Source organism: Cupressus sempervirens, chromosome 2 (assembly GCF_028749045.1).
Source record: "Cupressus sempervirens isolate cs-2001-9-10 chromosome 2, ASM2874904v1, whole genome shotgun sequence".
Classification (NCBI taxonomy): Eukaryota; Viridiplantae; Streptophyta; class Pinopsida; order Cupressales; family Cupressaceae; genus Cupressus; species Cupressus sempervirens.
This window is the reverse complement of record NC_143119.1, coordinates 746,332,633-746,356,710: the sequence shown is the minus strand read 5'-3', so window position 1 is coordinate 746,356,710 and position 24,078 is coordinate 746,332,633. Positions and strand designations below refer to the sequence as shown.

The following is a 24,078-nucleotide window of genomic DNA, read 5'->3' as shown; positions in this document are numbered from 1 at the left end:
AATAGCCAATGGAAATAAAGTAATTTATATTTATGACTTGTATTTAATTCTATAATTTCTTCCACACTATAGTTTTTGGTATGATTTTTCCATCTTTCCTAATTTCTAAACAAGAAACTAATACTGAAAAAACAATTGAAAACTATAGTCTCCTGCCTAAAGACAGGGACTAAGAATGAAATGGCAGTCATAATGTAGGGTAAGCAATTAGTTGATGAATAGTTTTAAAAGGCATGTAGAGATGTTATGCATTGTTTGATGGAGAAGATGTAAAAGAATTAAACCTTCTCTTTGTTGCTCGGTTATACAATTGTTTCAATTTTATAAGCCACAGTTAAATTTTGAAACTTAACTGGTTTTAAGCTTTAAATTGGCTATTTTACCTATTAATTTTTGTGAGTTTATAAATCTTCATGTCTCCGGCTCGTTCCTAGCTCTGCACAGCACTTGAAATTTTTAAAATCTGTCTTCTGAGCTCCAAGTTATTGCAGGTTAATGGAGAGACCCAAAATACATGTTTTCAAGTCTATCATTAACCATTAACCTCTCAAAAGGTTAATGATAACTTCCAAAAACACGTATTTCTTAACCTCTCAAACAGGTTAATGATAGCGCATTTTGGAGTAGGTTAACTAACCTCTCCAAAAATGTGTGTTTCTCAACCTCTTCAAGAAGGTTATTAACTTGTTTGAAAATTTATCTAACCTATTTAAAATTCTTCTATGAGAAGTCAAATATGTGAATGAGCTGCTTGCTGGAGCAATCGGTTCCATACCAGAGCAAGGTGGGGGAAGAGTAAAGCATTTGGTCAAGGCATTTGAAAGTTTTCTCTCACTTCCAGACTATGAAACTCTAGAGAGTCCTCAGACTAGGCCATTGGATAAGTCTATCTACAAAATATCTAATACAGATCAATGAAAGTGCAAACCTAGCATAGGCAGGAGTTTGAAGTGGGCACTTCCTGGCATGCAGCTAAAGGGCTCTGAGGAGAGATAAAATGGCAGCAACATCCCAATTCATAAATACCATGATGGCTGGAATAGGAGAAATAGGGGTGCTACATTTTCAGAGACAAGCTTTGCTGATTTGAAGAGTTCATACAGTCAACTAGAAAGTGTTTTCTTTAAAAAAAGCCGTATTTTTGCAGCCAATCCAATGAAAGCTCTGATGAATTCAAATTCTTCCTTGTTTGTAAAGAAACAACCTCCATCTACAAATATATTGAAGATAATCCACACAGTGAACAATGGACCAGTTCAGATTGATGAAGTGCCATCCTACAATTGCAGTTAGTTGTGATTGAACCAAAATCTTTTGCCTTGGCATCAAATGCACAACAAAGAAAAGACCACATGATCTACCTCTGGAGACATCTAATTTTTCATTAGAGTCATCTCTTCATGCCTCAACAAACTGAATATTTTGCAAAGCATTCAAATAAGCATTTGATTATGAAGCCTGATATGGGATCAATCTAAGGATGGGTAATTTTATGAATAGCATGTAATCTATTTGACAGAATGTCTTATGAAATCGTATACTTGAGACATCAAAAGATAACGTGGAATATGTTTTATCAAATGTCCATAATGAAAGTGTGGTGAATATAAAGATGAAACATTAAATGATTGAATGAGGTCTGTGATAGCATTCCACAAAATGGCCAAGCTAGATACAAGCATCTTACTTCTTGAGAAAATTATTGCTGATCCAAGTGACAACCAAACACGTATCTGGAGTAAAATTGTTGGTTGGAAGGTGATAAACATCAGCAAAGGGATCACCGAGTTTGAAAAGCTAATAGCTTCTTTGGAACAGCTGAAAACAAAAGGTACAGATGAATTAATCTCTACTATCACAGGTGAGGTGCCAGTAAGTGACCTTCAACATGTTGATTGTTAGTTTCTCCTTGATTCCTTTAGTGTTCATATTCATTCAGAAATAGAGAACCGTATATCAGATGCTGAAACAATGATGAAGCTCAGCCTAGTTGTAGTCACTCTAGGAGATTGTAACATTTCAGCCTATCAACAAGAGTCAGAAGGAATTCAAAATAGATACTTCACAGCCAAACTCAGGATGGAAAATGTGTTCATTTCAAACTATGAATCAATGATGATCATCCTAGATGCTTAAAGGGCTTTTCGGGATAGATCAATTATGTCTGGATAGATAGAGTTATTAGCTAGAAGATCGATGATTGAATATGTATACATTCTTAGGAATTCTAGCTGAAAGTTTTGTTTTGAAAGTCTTCCTTGTATAGGTTAATTTTCTTGAGGTTAATTAACCTCCCAAAATCACGTATTTTGGAGGTGGTTATTAACCATGAAGAGGTAGTTATTAACCTCTATGTCTATATAAGGACACCTTTTGGCTTTGTAAAAGGGGACTTTTTGGTTTTAAAAATAAGGGAACACTATGCTAAAATTTTGATTGAGAGATAAATTTTGGAAAGTATGTACACTTTTTATCTCTAAAATTGAAAATCTCTTTTGTCTTCTTGGTGCAAGGAAATGGAATGAGATTAGCTTTGGGTTTCTTATTCTAAAATCAAAATTGTTATCTGTTGTAGTAAACATTCTCATGGTACTATGCGAGTGTTTATGAATGTTAATGAATGTGCTTGGTAATACTGGTTGTTTTCAAGCATAGTTCTTGATCACCTTTGTTATCAATCTTGTTTACCGAAGAAGGTTGTAAGGGCATGTGGTGTGTTCGTCCTGAATGAATTTCTCTTGATCTTTGAAGTTTTTAGATTCTTTATTTGAAAATCCTTTAAAAATTATATCATACGAGGGAGCTGCCCCTCTAAACATAGAGGAAGGCCGCATACCAAGGGCCTCTCCAACTGTTGTGAATGATTTGCCACACCCTCCATTGGAAAAATTCTACTGTGACAAATCTATTTACCAACAAATTTTTGGCGACTTTGCTAGGGAATCAAACGAGAAAGACTATTCAGTCACCTGTAATGAAGTAAAGTGGTATTGCCATGTGAGAAAGTGTTTCCAGTTCTACAACCAAATCTTTTCTTTCAAGACACACAAGAAGGTATTATTTCAGATTTGACCACTTTAGCCTAGAGGTGTAGATGAACTGCTTAGCAATACCATGAGGAGAACCAAGTTATAAAGAAGAAGAAGAAGAAGAATTTGAGAAAATCTTGTGAAGAGCCCCTATTGGTCCAAACATTGTGGTGATTGAAAGAATAGTTTCTATTTTGAGAAGAAACGGGAAAAATCTTGGTCACATCCAAAATCAAGTGAACAATAATCAATAACATGGTCGAAAAAAGGTACCTTCCCTGGAATGAAGGTTGGTGACTATTTTTAAAGATTGATTATCGGTGACTCTATTTGAAGGTGGCAATTTAGAATCATGGTTTGGTACAAGGGAAAAGTTGAAAGTGATAGTGATAGCGATAGTGATGATGAATACTTTTCACATCCCAAGAAACAGATTCCTGATGAGCCTCTACAAGTTGAATTCTTAAAGAATTTCTATGGTGGCAGGAGGCTAGACCCTAAAATGGTTCATCCCCACTTACTTCAAGTTTTTCAAGAGATTGAAGAAGAGGATGGAAAGAATTGTGGTTTTCTTTTTCATGATAAAAAATCCTTTTTGGAAAAAGATTCAGCGTATAAAAATAAAGAAGGCTTTGCTGAAAAATGTGTTTCATCTAAATCAGCAATGAAGAATACTAAAAATGTCTCTCATGCGCCTGTATCTCAGCAAAATTAGATTGATTCTAAGTAGGCCAGCTTCTTGAAAAGTTTTTATGGTGGATGGAAACTGGACCCAGGAGGGATTCATCCATCTTTGCTCCGAACTTTGCAAAAGATAGATAAAGAAGATGGTAAAGATAATCAGTTTTTCTCTCGCAGACCCAAATCATTTTCGGAAGGAAGTTCCACATGTGAGCATAAGGAAGAACTTGATAATAAAAGTGTTTCTTGTCAATTGAAAATGGATAGTGGTGGTCAAAAGAGTGTCCCCATGCTTGCACCTATCGCTCATCAAAGTCATACTTTGTTTGGTCCCAATCAGGTTGAATTTTTAAAAAGCTTCTATGGCAATGCACGCTTGGATCCTAAAAAAGTACATCCTTCTTTACTTCAAACGTTGAGAGAACTTGAGAAAGAAGACCTATGGAATAATTATTTTCTTGATAGTAGAACATCTCTCAATCCAAATGTTACAAAGGATTCATCTAAATCTTCATGCATAAAAGAAGATGGGGATCCTATGTGTAATGAAGGAGATAGTCAAGGAAGAGAATCTATAGGAGAAGAAGGGTTTGCTAATGTATCAAGGCATGGCTGTGAAGATTTTAAAATCTAGGAGAAATTATTCAATCATCTCAATCCTAATGGGAAAGAAAAAGAAATATCAAAATCTCGGGAAACTACACAACAAATGAATGAAGATGAGGAAAATGTGGATCAAGGTGAATTTCATACTACTTTTATTCCTACTTGGTGCCTCGATGCTTCAAATGATGACTTCCTATGTGGAGAAATTATTCCAAATCATCCCTCTATGACCATTCATGATGATGAATCTATTGATGATATCAATAATTTAGATGTCATTGAACAATCTGAAACTACTACCATTAATGGAGATAAGAGCACCAATGAACTTCTACAAATATCTTCTTTCCTCGAGGAAATGGAAACCTTTACATTTGATGATATTGATGAACTTGTGATTAAAGGATCAGTTGATGAAAAAGTTAAAATTCAGCTTCCAGGGAAAGAAGATGACCCATGTAACCTTAATTCTTTATCATGCATGCCAACTTTCACACTTCATGAAAGATGTCTTGGAGAAGAAATGATGGTTCAAGAGGGGATAGATATCATTGAACATATTGAAGATGAAAGCTATATGAATATGAAGACAATTTCCTCTATTCCAATAAAAGTGAAATTAAATTCCTATGGATCATTCAAAGTTCGAGAAAATCCTCTTTTTAAGTCTTTTCATCAAATAGGAAATTCTATGCCAAAGAACTTCTATGAGAAGAATAACCATGATGAAGAAAGTAATGGGTTAGCAGAGGATCTCATGGAGGAATTTAGTGAAGAAAACTCTTATGATGTATTTACTCCAAGATTGTGCTCAAAATCTTTGGATGGTAAATTTCTCTATGAAGGAAATGTTTACTTAAACCCTCTATTCATAGAGAAAGGCATTTCTGTTGATGATCCTCAAGTTGGTATTTGAAGACAAGGTTTGATGGCTATAACTCCACAAGTTGCTTCACGTCATAGATTATATGAAGGTAATACAATACAAGGTTTGATATTGTTGAGTCTTAATCATCAAAAAGATCTTCTTAAGGAGAATTTTGATATTAATGGAAGGGAAATTGAAGTCATGACCAACCATGTTGACCATGATATCAGTATAACTTCGCAGTACCTAAGACTTCAAGATAATCTTTTGGAAGATAAGGAAGAAGAAATGGATCATGAGAAAATTCAATATAACAAGGATGTGCATCCTAGTTGGAGTAATTTTACAAAGGATTCAGCCATGACCACGCCCATGGAAAAGAAAGAGTATCTAGTGTCAGAAACAAGTTCAAGACTTCATGATGATCAACCACTAGAAATCCAATTAGAGGGCTTGCCAAATAGAAGGGAAGATCAAAAATGCATTCAGAGACTTGAGAATCTTATACTTCAACTCTTTCAAAATTAAGTTATCAATGACATGCAATAGTAAGCAAGATTAATTTTAAAGTTTGAGATTTTTGATGAAGCCTAGTTATTTGGATATGTCCTGTCATCTAGAGATGTGGGGTGTGCTATGAACTTCAAAGTTAATATTCAAGTAGCACACTTATATTAAAACCCATGGAAGCTTAAGAATCACCACATGTTGGTGTGCCATGGCATTTATTTTCCCCACCCTGTGAATGGATTTGCATGATTATACCTTGAGTCACTGGAGGTAGGGAAACCTGTCCTATGCATAGTCTAGTTAGGAGTTTGTGGTGCTTTAGTTTTTCTTTCTGCTATCCCATTTTTGGTGTTTGTTCCCTCTTTGTAAATTGGTTCCTCAGATGACTCTATAGCCCCATGGATAAAGCACTGTTCTAATTATTCTGGATTTGAGCTTCATCCTTGTTAGTCATTGTCCCTAGTTAGAGCCAGTTGTTGCTCAGTTATACAATTGTTTCAATTTTATAAGCCACAGTTAATTTTTGAAACTTACCTAGTTTTAAGCTTTAAATTGGCCATTTTACCTCTGAATTTTTGTGAGTTTATAAATCTTCATGTCTCCGGCTCGTTCCTAGCTCTGCACAGCACTAGAAATTTTTAAAATCTGACTTTTGAGCTCCAAGTTATTGCAAGTTAATGGAGAGACCCAAAATACATGTTTTCAAGTCTATCATTAACCATTAACCTCTCAAAAGGTTAATGATAACTTCCAAAAACACGTATTTCTTAACCTCTCGGACAGGTTAATGATAGTGCATTTTGGAGTAGGTTAATTAACCTCTCCAAAAATGTGTGTTTCTTAACCTCTTCGAGATGGGTATTAAATTGTTTGAAAATTTCTCTAACCTATTTAAAATTCTTCTATGAGAAGTCAAATATGTGAATGAGCTAATTACTAGAGCAATTGGTTCTATACCAGAGCAAGGTGAGGAAAGAGTAAAGCATTTGGTCAAGGCATTTGAAAGTTTTCTCTCACTTCCAGACTATGAAATTCCAGAGAGTCCTCAGACTAGGCCATTGGATAAGTCTATCTACAAAATATTTGATACGGATCAAGGAAAGTGCAAACCCAATGTAGGAAGGAGTTTGAAGTGGGCACTACCTGGCATGCAACTAAAGGGCTTTGAGGAGAGATCAAATGGAAGCAACATCCCAGTTCATGAATACCATGATGGCTAGAATAGAAGAAATAGGGGTACTACATTTTCAGAGACAAGCTTTTCTGATTTGAAGAGTTCATACGGTCAACTTGAAAGTGTTTTCTTTAAAAAAAATCCGTATTATTGCAGCTAATCCAATGAAAGCTCCAATGAATTCAAATTCTTCCCTGTTTGTGAAGAAACAACCTCCATCTACAAATATATTGAAGATAATTCACACAGTGAACAATGGACCAGTTCAAATTTATGAAGTGCCATCCTACAATTGCAGTTAGTTGTGATTGAACCAAAATATTTTGTCTTGGCATCAAATGCACAACAAAGAAAAGACCACATGATCTAGCTCTGGAGATGTCTAATTTTTCATTAGAGTCATCTCTTCATGCCTCAACACACTGAATATTCTGCAAAGCATTCAAATAAGCATTTGATTATGAAGCCTGATATGGGATCAATCTAAGGATGGGTAATTTTATGAACAACATGTAAACTGTTTGACATAATGTCTTATGAAATCGTATACTTGAGAAATAAAAAGATAACATGGAATATGTTTGATCAAATGTTCATAATGAAAGTGTGGTGAATATAAAGATGAAACATAAAATGATTGAATGAGGTCTGTGATAGCATTCCACAAAATGGCCAAGCTAGATACAAGCATCTTACTTCTTGAGAAAATTATTGCTGATCCAAGTGACAACCAAACACGTATCTGGAGTAAAAGTGTTGGTTGGAAGGTGATAAACATCAGCAAAGGGATCACCGAGTTTGAAAAGCTAATAGCTTCTTTGGAACAACTGAAAACAAAAGGTATAGATGAATTAATCTCTACTATCATAGGTGGGGTGCCAGTAAGTGACCTTCAGCATGTTGATTGTTAGTTTCTCCTTGATTCCTTCAGTGTTCAGATTCATTTAGAAATAGAGAACCGTGTATCAGATGCTAAAACTCAGCCTAGTTACAGTCACTCAGGGAGATTGTAACATTTCAGCCTATCAACAAGAGTCAGAAGAAATTCAAGATAGATACTTCACAGCCGAACTCAGGATGGAAAATATGTTCATTCTGAACTATGAATCAATGATGATCATCCTAGATGCTTAAAGGGCTTTCCATGATAGATCAATTATGTCCGGATAGATAGAGTTATTAGCTAGAAGATCGATGATTGAATATGTATACATTCTTAGGAATTCTAGCTGAAATTCTTGTTTTGAAAGTCTTCCTTGTATAGGTTAATTTTCTTGAGGTTAATTAACCTCCCAAAATCACGTATTTTGGAGGTGGTTATTAACCATGAAGAGGTAGTTATTAACCTCTATGTCTATATAAGGACACCTTTTGGCTTTGTAAAAGGGGACTTTTTGGTTTTAAAAATAAGGGAACATTATGCTGAAATTTTGATTGAGAGATAAATTTTGGAAAGTATGTACACTTTTTATCTCTTAAATTGAAAATCTCTTTTGTCTTCTTGGTGCAAGGAAATGGAATGCGATATGCTTTGGGTTTCTTATTCTAAAATCAAAATTTTTATCTGTTGTAGTAAACATTCTCATGGTACTGTGCGAGTGTTTATGAATGTTAATGAATGTGCTTGGTAATACTAGTTGTTTTCAAGTGTAGTCCTTGAGCACCTTTGTTATCAATCTTGTTTACTGAAAAAGGTTGGAAGGGCATGTGGTGCATTCGTCCTGAACAAATTTCTCCTGATCTTTGAATTTTTTAGATTCTTTATTTGAAAATCTTGTAAAAATTATATCATATGAGGGAGCTACCCCTCTAAACGTAGAGGAAGGCTGCATACCAAGGGCCTCTCCAACTATTGTGAACGATTCGCCACACCCTCCATTGAGAAAATTCTACCGTGACAAATCTATTTACCAACACTCTTGTGTGCAATACTCATTCATCAAAAACTAGGCTTCATATTCCTTAGCATCATCTACCTAAGTTGTAGTATGAGGCACTCAATTGCTGATCGACACTCATCAGAATAGAAAATGGAGAAAAGAGAAAGTCAATGAGTGGCATGATCTGCATAAGTATAGTGACTATTTGTGCCATAGTAACAAGTCATTGAATTCATATTCATGATAGGCCAGCATGTATGCACAATGTGGAAATGTGCACAAGGCATGGGAATCGTTTGACAAAATGCCTCAAAGGTGTATAACCATGCAAATCAAAGAGTGAAAGTTAAACAGTAAATGAATTTGTTAACAATCACATAGAAGCAATATAGAGAAGGCATGTGAATTGTCTGATGGAGTGAGGCAAGATTGCTTTGTCAAGGGTAGTATAAATAATTTCAAATCCATCCCTTCCAATTGGTAAAATATTAGCAATGGATCATAACTTGGGCACTTACTCATAACCTTTAAATGGAAAGGGGAATTTTATTACAAAATTATCTTGTCTCTTTTTCATTGTGCCACTTCAATATATGGAAGTTGAATTGGATAGAGAAATCATTGTTGCATCAAATGGAAGATGAAGAAATGTTTGATCAAACTCAATTGTTGCTGAAGCTCATGTGGTACACATGTTTCCTTAAATGTGCTCCATCCCCTAGAAAGATGATAATTAGAGTTCATCAAAGTATGAAGGAGGATATTATTGGTGATGTGTTGTTTAAACTATGAGAAATTTGGAGTCATCAACAATGCTTGATGGACCCATTATGCTTTGAAAGTTCATCACTTCGTTAAAGGAATTGTTCATTTTTTTGAATTTGGAGGTTTAAATATGATGCTTTAAGGAAAGAGGTGATTTTGATGAAATCATATGAATCACCTTATATAATGACAAAGACACATTATCTAACGGAATGAGTTATTATAGGTAAATATAAAGTTGGCTTGTTTAAAAAGACTCTAGAAAGCTACTAATATCCCAAATCCAAAGTGTGAGAGTGTGAGTAACAATTATGAAACTTAAAAGAATATTTTAAAGAACAAATTGATGGACATATTGAGGCATGGTTGGATACAATATTTTAGCGATGAGAAAATTGATGAGAAGAGCTTATAAAAGCATCAATTTTGAAATCATGAATATTTTGATGTATGGTCATAATTTGTAGTATAGATAGAGAGTTGATGGTGGGATGATAGAAGGCTACTTCAACAAAACCAATCACATGATTATCTATAAAATTGCATATTTTAAGTTTTGGACATGTCACTTGTTGTGAGTCATAAGTTAATATTTTAAAGGTATCAAATTTCTTTCTTGTAAAAAAAATTCACTCAACTTAAATTTTTTTTTAATCTCAAGGTTGATCTTTCCAAGATGCCAAAAACTTTATACTGACAAGAGACATTTTCAGGTTTCCACCACCCAAAAATGAAAATAAATTATGTTATTCAATTGAACAATAATATAAAATCCCCCAAAGAACTGATAGAAAGACCAGACAAAATAGCACTAAAAAACATGTTTTAGTTTTCACTCCTCTAAGAAAAAATACTAGATTGTCTATTACTTCTACGAAGATTCATGTTTTCTCTAAAATTGATAATGACACACCTCCTTGGAAATATGAGGTTGAACTATAGTTGAATGCGACAAAAATAACCAAACCCAAATTTTGAAAGGCCTAAATTGTGATTGTGGGTCACAACAAAAGAATACAAGACCTTGAGAAGACAATTCATGAGAAGCCCAAAACACTTGTAGTATCTCATTTTAGGACCATGAATGGGTAGTTTACCAAGAGTTCAAAGATTACCAGAGAGTGGGATTGAAATAGTTCCCCTCTAGTATGTGAGATCTCATCTTGAGCTTGCCAAAGATAGTGATGTAGTGGCTTGTTTTTTGCTACTCCATGTGATTGGATTTGGGCCAAGCTGAAAATATAGCCTCAAGTAGATTTTTTATCATCAATATCATTGCCCCATTGTAATGTATGCCATAGTACATTGTTCCACAAATATATCACAAAATTTTCTTGGTAGCCATCCAATGACTTTCTTTGAGTTCCTACATAAAACAAGATACTAGATTGATTTCAAAAAAAATGTCTGGTCTAGAATGAGTTAGATAAACCAAGCTTCCAACAAGTTGTCTATATAGAGTAGGATCTAATTTCTTGGAGGTACCTTCCTTAGTAAGCTTGACTCCAGATTGGAAAGGAGTAGGGGCTGGCTTGCAATCAAGCATTTTACATTTCTCTAAAAAATCCAAAACTTATTTTATTTAAGAGATGAACAACCCATCATAAAGCCTACTAATTTGCAAGCGAAGAAAATTAGTTAATTCACCCAAATCAGTCATATATAGAATGCCCCTTTAAGAGTTAGTTGCAAATCATTGATTAAACTAATATTTGGTCCAGTAATGTGTAATGTCCCCATCTTTTTAGCATCTTAGTGGAGTTATTAGCCTTTACATTCTCCAAAGGCTAAGTGGAGGAATAAGGAGAAATTAATTAAATTAATTTCTTATAGAGTCATTAAATAAATTAAAATTAAAAGGTGACTTTATATTTAGTTAATTTAATTTTCTAGGAGCACAATTAAGTATTGCATTACAAGGGAGAAGCTTCTAGAGAATGCAATTAAATAATATTTTATTTCCTTCTAGAAGGGTGAAGGAAAAGAATAAATAGAGGTGAGAGCTTCATTGTTAATCATCTGATTATTGTGAATTGCATTTGATATAAACTTGGGAGACAAAACTAAGGTTTTTTATTTGAGTCAGCCATTGGAGAATGTCAACTCTTTAGTGTTGCAACCATTTGAGGTAGTGAAATATCCACCGAATTTGATATTCAAGAGGGCTTCATTCTGGAGTTCTCTTTGTGCTTAAATTGGAGAATGCATTTTGGTTGCTACAATATGAGTGCATGATGTCACACTATAGTATTTATGTTTAATTCATTTCCATTCTTGGGCATCACTATTATCAAGTTCCTCTTGCAACTATTAGTAGTTAGCAATTTAATTTCTAGGCATATAATTTTGTTGTAATAATTCAAAATTAGATTTTGGCATTACTGTAGTCATTATTGTAAGCTCATTTGTCTTGGCAAACACATAGCAACATTGTACATGAGAATGAATTCATTAAAGGAGATACATGTTGCATACTATTTGTTTGATGAAATTTCCATCTAATAGCATATATGATTAGCATAATAGTTGTATGTTAATTGTTTGTCAAAAAGTCAGTTGGCTGTAGGTATGCTTTCCATATCTAGTTTCCATGTATATGCATTGAAAGTACTAAAAGAACTACACTTGCATATTAATTCATTGCAATAGGCATTGTAATATCATTTGCGAACATTCTAAATTTCTTATCATTGAAAGACAACATACAAGTGTTTGACAATATTATTTGAGCTAAAATCAGTCAATTTGGGCAAGGGATATTATATTGGTATCAAAGCTAATTCCTATCATCCTAAGGGTTTAGAAATCACAAGCCACCTATTGTGTGCTCTCACATATTTTTCACTATCAAAAAAGCTTTGTTTGATAGGAAACAAGATTTTATTAGGCATACAGACACCATGGATTATAGGCAAGAGCATAGCCCACCAAGAGACAATTGGAATGAGGATCAGGAAAAAAAGAAATTTTACATAGCAATGGTTATAGGACAAGAGTGGATGGCTCAAGATTCACAAACACTCAACACCATAGTTGAGTGTATGAACCCATAAGATAGATGGAATTAGGAACAAGGGGATAATAAAAGTGCAGTGGGATCACCTAGAGCTAATGGATCTCTTTCCAGAATAGTGGATAGGCCCATGCATCCTACCTTTGTTAGAGAAGAACCAATACAAGAACTGACAAAGGAAGTTGGGGATGATACATTTGCAGATATCCTTATGGCTACAAATGATGAATGAGAATTATTAGTTTCTCAAGTTTGGGAGAGGATGACTTTTGAACGCTTTGTAAATTAGAGGAGAGAAAATTATAGGTCACTCAAATAGGAGAGGAGGAATAGGGGTCAAAATAATGAGCTGAAGAGGGCTTCAAGAAAGCTTACTATGCTTACATTTGATGGGAGTGGTAAGATGATAGCTCAAGCTTGGATTCATTGCTTGACACATTCTTGGCACTAAGGCCACTAATAGAGATAGAAGCTATCAAATACACCACTTTACATTTGGAGGGAGTAGCACATGATTGGTGGTACCATGGTATGGTAACACTAAAGCATAATCAAGTGATAGAGTACCAAGACTTTGTGGATAGGTTGGTTGAAAGATTTGAAAATAAAGATCTAGAGGTTTACTCCAGCAATTAGCATAGCTAAAAAAAATAGGCAAATTGGAGTATTTCATTGGTGAATTTTAGTGGTTATCAGTCATGGTGCCAAACATTCCAGAGCATAAATTGATAGTTCTTTTCATTGTGGACCTATCCAAACCATTGAGTGGTTGGAAAAAGGCATTTGATCCCATTTCTTCAGAGGAAGCTATAAAAAAAGCAAGAAGTATGGAACATGTAGTCCCAACAAACAAATTTTAGTCCAAAGGAGCATCATCTTGTAAGGATAACCAACCATTTTATAAAAAACCAAAAAGGACTAATTTTTAAAATGATTCCAAAGATAAAACTTGAGCACCTTTTGATAGGGAAACATTAAATGATTTGAGGAAGAAAAAATTGTGTTTCTACTATAAGGGACCCTATGATGCAAACCATGACTGTCCTCTTAGACCAAAGGGCAATGCTAATAGAGTTATGTGGACATATTATGAGGAATCAAAATCAGATAATACATACCAGTAGTCTAATATAGAGGAAATAGGTGGTCAAAAAAGGAATACAAGGCTAAAAACTTGTCTAAAATGGAGTCCAAGGATGGGGAAGGAGATGCGCAACTTAGGGAAGATAGTCTCACTAGTATTAAGCAAGAAGGATCATTTCAAATGAGAGGAGTACTTGATGGACAATGAATTATAACTTTGGTTGGTACTGGTGCCACTCATAATTTCATTGATGATAGGTTGGTGGAGAAGCATAGCATACAAATAGAGGAGTTTGGGGGAATTAGAGTGAGGGTAGCTGATGGCTATGTCCTCAATTGTGATCATAAGATCACTAGACTCCCATTGGAACTTAATAATTTTTCCTTTAAGGAAGATTCCTATATTGTACCTATCAGAGATACAACGATACTCCTTAGGATGATTTGGTTGCATGATTTTGGTGAGGTCACTCTTAATCTCAAGGAGATGGAGATGAGGTTTAAAGTAAATGAGAAGACACAAATTATTAAGGTAATTAGGGATAGTGATTTCAAGATGGTCTCTTTTTGGAGGATGGCTAGAATTATTTGACATGATCAGGTAGAGTGGGCAGCATAGTGCATGTTAATGCCATCATAGGAGGGACAAAAGAAGATTGAATATCCTTCTAATATTTAGGAGCTCAGAGTTAAACACTCTAAGGTTTTAAGTGACATTCCACTAGGTAGACCATCAGATAGGGGTATTTAGCACATCACTGAATTAGAGGAGGGGGCTAAGCCCATCATAATTACACCTTATAGGAATTTGAAGAGGTTGAAGGATGAAATTGAAAAAACCATAAATGAGTTACATACTATGGGCCACATTAGACCAAGTAAGTCTCCTTTCACTTCTTCAGTGGTGTTGGTGAAGAAGAATGATGGAACATTCAGGATGTCCATTGATTACAGGGTGCTTAATAAGAATACAATTAAAAATAGGTACCCCATTTCTAGGATCGATGAGTTGATAGATGAGCTTCATGGAGCTCGCTTCTTCTCAAAAATAAATTTGAGATCAGGTTGTCACCAGATCAGAGTTAGAGAGTAGGACATTGAGAAGATAGCCTTTGGATGTCATTTTGGCCATTTTGAGATTGTAGTTATGCCATTTGGGCTAACTAACACACCTACTACTTTTCAGGAAACAATGGATAGGATTTTCCATCCTCAATTCAAGAAATTTGTACTTTTCTTCTTTGATGATATCTTGGTGTACAATAGATCTTGGGAGGAGCACTTGGTTCACCTTGACATGGTGTTGGATACATTGGGCAAAGAGTCCTTGTATGCAAAGGAGTCGAAATGTGATTTGGGTATGATAGAGTCATTGTATTTGGGTCACATCATCAGTGTAGAAGGCATATGCATAGATCCTAAAAAGATTTCTACTACCATGGAGTGGTCTTCACTGGTAAACCTTACACAGTCAAGGGGCTTTCTAGGATTATGTGGTTTCTATAGCAGGTTTGTGGATGGATATTCTAGGCATGCAACACCCTTGATAGATTTGATGAGAAAGGGAGTTTTGTTATGGACTCTTGAGGCATAGGAGTGTTTTGAAAAATTTAAGGAGTTGATTACTCATGTCCAGTGTTAGCGTTACCAAATTTCAGCAAACCTTTTGAGCTACATTGTGATGCTTTTAGAGGGGGCATTGGAGAGGTGCTTATGTAGGAGAAGTACCCTATTGTTTATGAGAATAAGAAATTAAGAGGGCCAGAGTGGAGCTTCAGCATAGATGATAAGGAGATTTTAGCCATTATGAATGCTTTGGCTAAATTTAGGCAATATTTGGTAGGTAGCAAATTTTTTATAAAAGCTGACCATAATAGCCTAAAACACTTTTTGGGGCAACGAGATCTCAATGATAGGCAAAAAAAGTGTCTAAGCAAGTTACAACCCTATGACTTTGATATTACATATTTTAAGGGGACACAAAATTTAGTTGTTGATGCTTTATCACATAGGCACCATTTGAACTTATTGAAAGATATATCGGAGGATTGGAGACACTTGATCCTTGCAAAGTATGCCAAGGATAAATGGATAGCCAAATTCATAGATGGAACTATTAAGGACAGTAGATACACCCTTGTGAATGAGCTCATCATTTACAAAGGGCAAATATTTTTAGTTCTAGGCTCAAAAGTGAGGAGAATGGTTTTGAAATCTTTTCATGATTCACCTATGGTAGGACATCCTAGTTTCTACAAGACATACAGTAGATTAGAGAGTACTTCACATGGAAAGGGCTCAAAGCAGAGGTACTTTAGTATGTTAAGGAGTGTCCCACCTACCAGCAGAGTAAGAAGGAACACTCCTATCCAGTCAATTTACTTCACCCACTTCTGATTCCTGATAGACCCAAGGCACGAACTACATATATGTGGTTTTAGATCACCTTATGAAGTTTGCACACTTCTTTTCGATCACTTCTACATAGGTGGAAGAGTTTTTCTTCAAGGAGATATTCAAATTACATGGCTTACCTCGAAGCATTGTGAGTGACAGAGACAATAGGTTTATGAGTCACTTTTGGCAGGAGCTATACAGATTGTGTGTGTGATAGAGATCACTCCGAGTACTAGCTACCACTCATAGACACATGGTCAAATGGAGATAGTGAATAAATGGGTAGAGAGATATCTTAGAAACTATATAGAAAGGCAACAGAAGGCATGGGTAAAGTGGATTTATCTCTATAAGTATTGCTACAATACCACTTATCACATGTCTATTCAAATGTCGCCCTTTATGGCCCTTTATGGGTATGAGGCACCCAATTTTATGAATATTCTTTTGAGTGACAATAGAGTCCCTAGTGCAAGTGATTTGTTATAGGAGAGTCAAGACATGGTTAAGACTCTCAAAGATAATATAACCAAGGCACATAATCAATAGAAGTGGTATGCAAACCAAATGAGGACTGAGCGGACTTTTGAGGTTGGAGATATTGTGTATCTTATATTGCAGCCTTACTGTCAATCCACTCTCAAGAAGAGTAGTGCCGAGAAACTTAAGCCGTGATATTGGGTAAAAGTACAAAGTTGTGTCACCTTTTAGGTTGACTTATCAAAACAACTAAATTTGAATATTTCTATTTAAAAATCAATTTTATTCAAACATATGATCTAGACAAATTTACTCTAGCTAAGTTATATATGGTCTCACACTTTTCCAATTTGGAATGTCTATTGAATGCATGTTTTGTACTAGTTTGTATCAAATTACTAAAGAAATAAAATTATTTCAAAAAATTGATGTTTCAATAACTCTTATTATTTTTTATGATTTTTTTTAAGAACATATAAACAACATTTTATAGAGTTCAAAGTCAAAATTCATATTCTCATATAGATTTTATATTATTTTAATTAAATATAATATATTTTAATTAAAAAATTCTACAACTACATATTTTAACAATTGAGAAGATGTCAAGTTTGAGAATGGAAAAAATATTAAATCATATCCAAAAAATTAAAAAATCACATGACATTCTAGAGGAGAGAATCCTCTTTAAGAATGTATAATTTTTTTTTTGGTTAGAAAATATTTGTTTCAAAAAATGTGGTGGGATATGAAAACTATTGATATTAAATTAGTTAAACTTGAATCATTATAAATGATAAAATATAGGTCTAAATCCAACTTTTATTTTTCATTGTTCTAGCTATATATGTTATCTATAACATAATCTAAGATTGAAGGGAAATAAGTTTATTTTCACATTATTTTGTGGTGGGAACTAGACCCCTATTTGTCTTTAAAAATTTAAAAAATATATATTTTTCAAATAATCATTACAAATTATAATCCTGAAATTCATCCATTTCTTCACATTTTGTTAGTTTACTTCATTATCAAATTCTAAATAATCCTATCATTTTTATGTCATTGAAGATGAATAGTGATACTTTTGTTAGCCTTTTTCTTTATAAAAGGGTGACACAGGTTTGTACTTTTACCCTACTATGGTCCATTCAGGATTATCAAAAAATTGGGAGAGGTGGCTTATGAGTTAGATTTGCTAGCGAAGAGCAAGGTGCAGAACATTTTTCATGTATCATGCCTCAAGAAGGCGCTAGGAAATCATATTGTTCCTTCTATAGTGCTTCCACCCTTGGATGATGAGTGAAAATCGGTATTGGTGCCAGAGGTTATCATTGATTTCAGGGAAAGGAACTTGAAGCGACATATTATAAGGGAGTATTTGGTGAAATGGAAGGATATACTAGTAGGGGATGCGACATGGGAGAATGAGGAGATTTTGCAGCATCTAGACTTGAAGTTTCTTGAGGACAAGCAATTTTAGGGAGGGCAGATTGTAATTTCTCTATCTTTTAGCATTTCAATAGAGTTCTTGGCCTTTACATTCTCTAAAGTAAGTCTAGAAATAAGGAGAAATTGATCAAATTAATTTCTTATAAAGTCATTAAATAAATTAAAATTAAAAGTTGACTTTATATTTAATTAATTTAATTTTTTAGAAACACAAGTAATTATTGTATTGCAAGGGAGAAGCTTCTAGTGAGTGTATCTTCTAGAAAAAAAACTAATTATTGTATTGGAAAGGGGAAAGCTTCTAGAGAATACAATTAAATAATATTTTATATCCTTCTAAAAGGGTGAAGGAAAAGAATAAATAGAGCTAAGAGCTTCATTTGTAATCATCTCATTTGATATAAACTTAGGAGAAGAAACTAAGGTTTCTAATTTCAATTAGCCATTGGAGAATGTCAACTCTTTAGTGTTGCAACCATTCGAAGTGGTGAAATATTCACTAAATTTGGTATTCAAGAGAACTTCATTCTAGAGTTATATTTGTGCTTAAATTGGAGAATACATTTTGGCTACTATAGTATGCATGCATGATATTGTGCTACAAATTTTTGTTTGATTCATTTCCATTCTTGGGCATCACTATTGTTAGGTTCCTCTTGCAACTATTAGTAGTTAGCATTGTAATTTTTAGGCATATCTGTGATAATTCAAGATTAGATTTTGACATTACTGTAGTCATTATTGTAAGCCCATTTGTCTTAGAAAACTCATAGCAACATTGTACATGAGAATGAATTCAATAAAGGAGATATATGTTGGATACTATTTGTTTGATTAAATGTTCATCTAATAGCACATATGAATAGCATAATAGTTGTATCTCAATTGTTTATCAAAATGTTAGTTGGTTGTAGCTATGCATTCCATATCTAGTTTTCATATATATGCATTGAAAGTACCAAAAGAACTGCACTTGCATATTAGTTCATTGTAAGAGGCATTGTAATATCATTTGTAAACATTCTAAAGTTCTTAGCATTGAAAGGGCAGCATACAAGTGTTCGACAAATTTCTTTGAGCTAAAATCAGTTAGTTTGGGTAAGACATATTATTAGAAAGTGGAATCGAAACAATTCCTCTCTAATACGTGAGACCTAATCTTGAACCCTCCAAACCACACAACACCCATGTTCCAGTCATTGATTTTCTTGGCTTGGGAGCCTCACATTTAGAATAAGAAACCATTGCAGAAATGTCAAAAGCTGCAAAACTGTGGGGTTTCTTTTAGACCATCAATCATGGAATCTCAAACTCTCTGATCTCTCGAATACAAAATGTGGGCAAAGATTTTTTCAATTTTCCCATTGAAGAAAAGGAAGTGTATAGAAATGAACAAGCTAGGAGCCCTATTGCCTATGGAAGGAAATTATGATACACCCAAGATGCTAAGTTGGACTGGGTGGATTATTATTACAATGTTATCTTCCCTCCCCACAGAAGAAACATGTCTAAATGGCCCAAACAACGTTCTGATTTCACGTACACTGTTAACATTTCTTCAAATATCATTTTTTGTGGAGGTTTCTAATTCTTATGTGTAACAAATTCTTATGGGTATATAATTCTTGTTATTTGCAGGGAAGTTATGGATGAATATTCAAGAGAGATGTACAAATTGTGGGACGTTTTGATGAAGGTGTTAAACACAGGGTTAGGCTTGGAAGATGAAAATATACTGAACGAGGCAGTGGGTGGAGAAAAGAAAGAAATCCACATCAGAATGAATTAATATCCATATCCAACTTGTCCTAAGCCAAAAATGGTGCGTGGAATTTCTCCTCACTCTGATCCCCATGTTCTCACGTTTCTTCTACATGATGAAACCCCAGGCTGCAAATTAGAAAGGGTGGAAATTGGATTGTTGTTCAAAGTATTCCAGGTGCCCTCATTGTTAACGTTGCTAATGCACTTGAGGTAAACAAATATATGTGTTTGTTTTTTAAAGGAAAACCAGTAGATTATATAGATACGGGTTTATTTCTAACTTTTTATTTTGTGTGAGAATTATTATTAGATGATATTAGATCCAAGGATTTTAGATCATCAAGAGTATAAGGAATATAAGGAATACTTTGGTTGAAAGTGTAGTTAATAAGCAATTCGTTAGGTTATATAGATATTGGTTTATGTTGAAGATGTTAAATTATAAGAATATAATGGTTATTTGGTTGTAATTACATGTAATAAGGAATTCATTTGGTTATATAGATATTGGTCTATGTTAAAGATGTCAAATTAGAATACAATGGTTGAAATTGCATGTAATAAGTAATTTATAAGGTTATATAGATATTGGTTTATGTTGAAGATATCAAATCATAAGAATACAATTGTTATTTGGTTGAAATTACAGATAATAATAAGCAATTCATTAGATTATATTGATATTGGTTTATGTTGAAGATATTGAATTGTAAGAATACAAACAGGTCATAAGCAATGGGATATACAAGGGCATGGAGCACAGGAGTTTAGTTCACAAGAATAGAGCAAGGGTGTCATGGGCAAGAATAGAGTAAGGATGTCACACGATAAAGTAATTATTTCACCTCTTTCCGCACTGATTGACAAAGACCATCCTGCTGTTTATGGAAGTTCACCTTGGAAAGAGTATATGCAAAAGTTTTTTTAACAAAGGACTGGATGGAAAGGGCCATGTTCATCAGCTACAACAGAATTAAGCTCCATTATTGTTCCCTGTGGCTAGCTATATATGATATTGACGAAGATGAATATGAAGAATTTAATATTCAAATTATATGGAGTATAATTAAACTATTTATTTTTAATGATCAGCAAATTTGTGGGCTAAAGCTCTTGAACAAAAGCTTTTCATGTACCTTCATCTTCTAAAGAAAAATGGATTACATTCATCTTTGTTTACTTATCAATTATGCACAAGTTACATTATTGGGTTGAATTTTTTTGGTTTTCTCAATTCTCCAAATCCAACTTTCCCACATTAAGGAAGATGAAAGATCTATTTTTATGTCTCATTTGGAATATATGTCTATCTCTAACCATGTTTTCTACTATGGATTGATGTGTCATCAAAATTAACTGAACAACTTTCACTATGTTGCCTTTCAAATTTTATTTTCTTCCAATTTAAATAAATTTCAAAGAACCTTTGCAGTTTTTGAAACATATGGCATACCATTTATCACTGTGTTTTTGCAAAACTGAATGAGAACTATTTTTTGCATTTTCTACAATCAATTTTAAAATAAAGTTGTTACAAATGACTTTGCAAATAGTATTCAAATGAGATCTAAGATTTGTGTTGTAGAATTTTTTTTCTTTCTTCATTCAAATTCTTATAGTGAAGTTTTTTTTTTTTTTAATCAAAACCTAATTTTAAGTTATGTCAGATTTTTTTTCCCACCAAACATATCACTCCTATAGACATATCATAGCACGTACAGAAAACGGATCCTAACGGAATGGCACAAGGGAATTGCATTTCTTTTCTGAGTGTGCTCTTCTTTAAGAGCCTCCTGGTCAATAGATCAATAACAAATATTTACAATGTTTATGATTTAATAGTTTTATTTTCAAAGCTGGCCACGTCATTTGTCATTCCATCAACAACATGTTTTGACTTCAGCAGATAATTAACAATCATGTTAATAAAATTGTTTGTTTCAATTAAGGTCTTTTAATTCTATCAATTACTGCAAAATCTGTGACAATATCGGCGCCCCTTCTTGTGAATATGTAAAATAACTAAGAAGTTTTCTTAAAATTTTGTCGTCATGAAAAGATAAAAGTCGGAGAATTTTTTCTTCTGTTAATTGTCCACACAATACCAACCAGACATTTGTGTTGTTGGTGTTGACTGACGTTTGAACATTGATAAGATCATGGATAAGATCGACCTTTCCTATAAACACTGTTAGCCACATAAATTAAATGTCACAAATGTTTTTTCTGACAATTTTCCCCAAAATATTAGACTTGTCTAGGTGGGATGTTCACGGTAGTGACTGAACTTTCTAGTAGCTTTTGATTTTTCTTGAACTGACGACAGCATATAATTTTCCTTGCACTCTACGCAACTTAACCTCTCATGAATTTAGATATTATCCAATGCCATTCAAAATGTTTTCTTACTCTCCAGTTGTAAGTTACTTTCGAATATTAGAGTTGATAATTTTTCGGGATGATCTATGCATGGTAGGTTTGTATGTTTGATTTATTTTTCATCTCTTCATCAATATGTAAAGGGTTTAATGATTTATTGATTGATTTTTAATTTTTTTCCCTTCTCAATGGGTGCATCGTTGGACATCAGTTGTAATTACTACATGTAAGAAAGTTCTCCTGTCCAGCTAATACCACACTTCTATATGTTCATTCAACTGATTGTACATTCCACCCTTAGCTTTTTCTTAGGTCAATTTTCTAGGAACTTTGTGATAAAAACACTCTTTTTTCTCACAACTACTGATATAAGGGAAACAATCTATTAGCTATCTAGGTTAACTTCATGGTTGCCCTGCAGCTACAGTTCTTAATCTGTCTGTCAAAATTTGTCAATTTTTTTTTTGTTAACTTATGTTGGTGAGTGAAGAGCTTAAAGCTAACCTTTTGGCTTTCCAGCATTTATGGAACTCTTTAAAGAACTAGTCGAGTGCGAGGTGGTCTAAAAGTGTTATTTTAAAACATTCGCTCAATACCCACCACTAAGATCCCCAATAACCATTATAGTACTTTTTGCACAAATGAAAAAACGTCATGGTGATTTATTTTGGCATGTTTGTGTGTAGGTACCAAGTTTTTTTGGGCAATGATTGGGGGAAAGGTAACAGTTAACATGGCGAAATTGCGTACATGAGTGGCAGCTAGTTCATTTCCCCTAGTTTGTACTAATTGTTTCAAACATGTTTTCCCATCTTTGCTCAACACCAATTGACACCCACTATAAACCATGAAATTAGAGTATAGCTGGATGTATGGCTCCATGCCTATAATAAATACCAATTCTTACTATTCCAAAATCAATTAGATTTATGTACAGTTTGAAAAGAATATAAGATTAATAAGATTAATAAGTAAGAGAAATTTTCCATAGCGTCTATTGAGAGTTAATCTCCGTGGAAGAGAAGGGTGGAAGTGAAGGATGACTGATATGAAAATAATATAGGTGGGTGTGCATGAAGGGAAGGCCGTTTCAATAGGTCAATGATCAATTAATGACCCCCATTAAATATAATTTTGTGACACGACTATTTGGGATAAGTGAATTACGGTTGTCAGGGTTTGGCAAAGACAGTTTCACATCACACAACATTTCAAATTTTGGTTTTCCATTGACATGACATTTCTTCCAATGTTTTCACCATTACCAATTAGAAATTAGGTCGGGTTCCATGGATGCTAGCTTCCTCAAAAATAGAGTTGCTCCAGCTGAGATTTTAAAGGCAGATTTTAAGGAGAGTTGTTTTAAGGAATTTTTTTCTAAATTTTATATTTTGGTTAAAATAAAATAAAATTTGATGACAATAAAATATATCATTTTTGACACCTATTGCTAAACTTTTCAGTAGTTACAGCTATCTCCAGCACCACCCTATTTTCACACGTTCAAAATAAAAGACTAAAAAAGTAGGGCTAAAATTCCTATGGAACCTTTTGGACCTAAAAAATAGACCTATAACCCCTTTTGGACCCTTGCATAAACAAAATATTGATAACTAAGCAATAGTAAAAGAATAAAAATTATTAGTAATTCTTAATGAGTTGTAGTTATCAATTACATTTTTATACATTTGATTTTTATAGTCTCTGCCTATATATAGACAAGGAACTAATGTTTCCAATGGCTTCAATTTAATTAATTATTCACTTAAAAAATAGTGAAATTTCAAAGATTGAAATTGTTAGTCCCAGTTAAAAATAGTGAAATTCTAAAGTTTGAAATCATTAGTCCATGTGGTATATAAATAACGAGCGGCAAGATGAGAATTAATCTTTCTTACCAAATTGCGTCAATGAAATTTTTCATATAGTTTGTAGTGCATAAAGATTTTTTATTATATTTATATTTAATTTTCTTAATTTCTCATTAGTTCATGTGC

At 33.8% G+C, this 24,078-nt stretch overlaps 1 pseudogene; it reads left to right on the top strand.

Moving 5' to 3' along the window:
* LOC149575560 (leucoanthocyanidin dioxygenase-like) overlaps positions 1-20,715 on the top strand; it is a 56,664-nt pseudogene extending 35,949 nt beyond the window's left edge.
* The last annotated feature ends 3,363 nt before the right edge of the window (positions 20,716-24,078 follow it).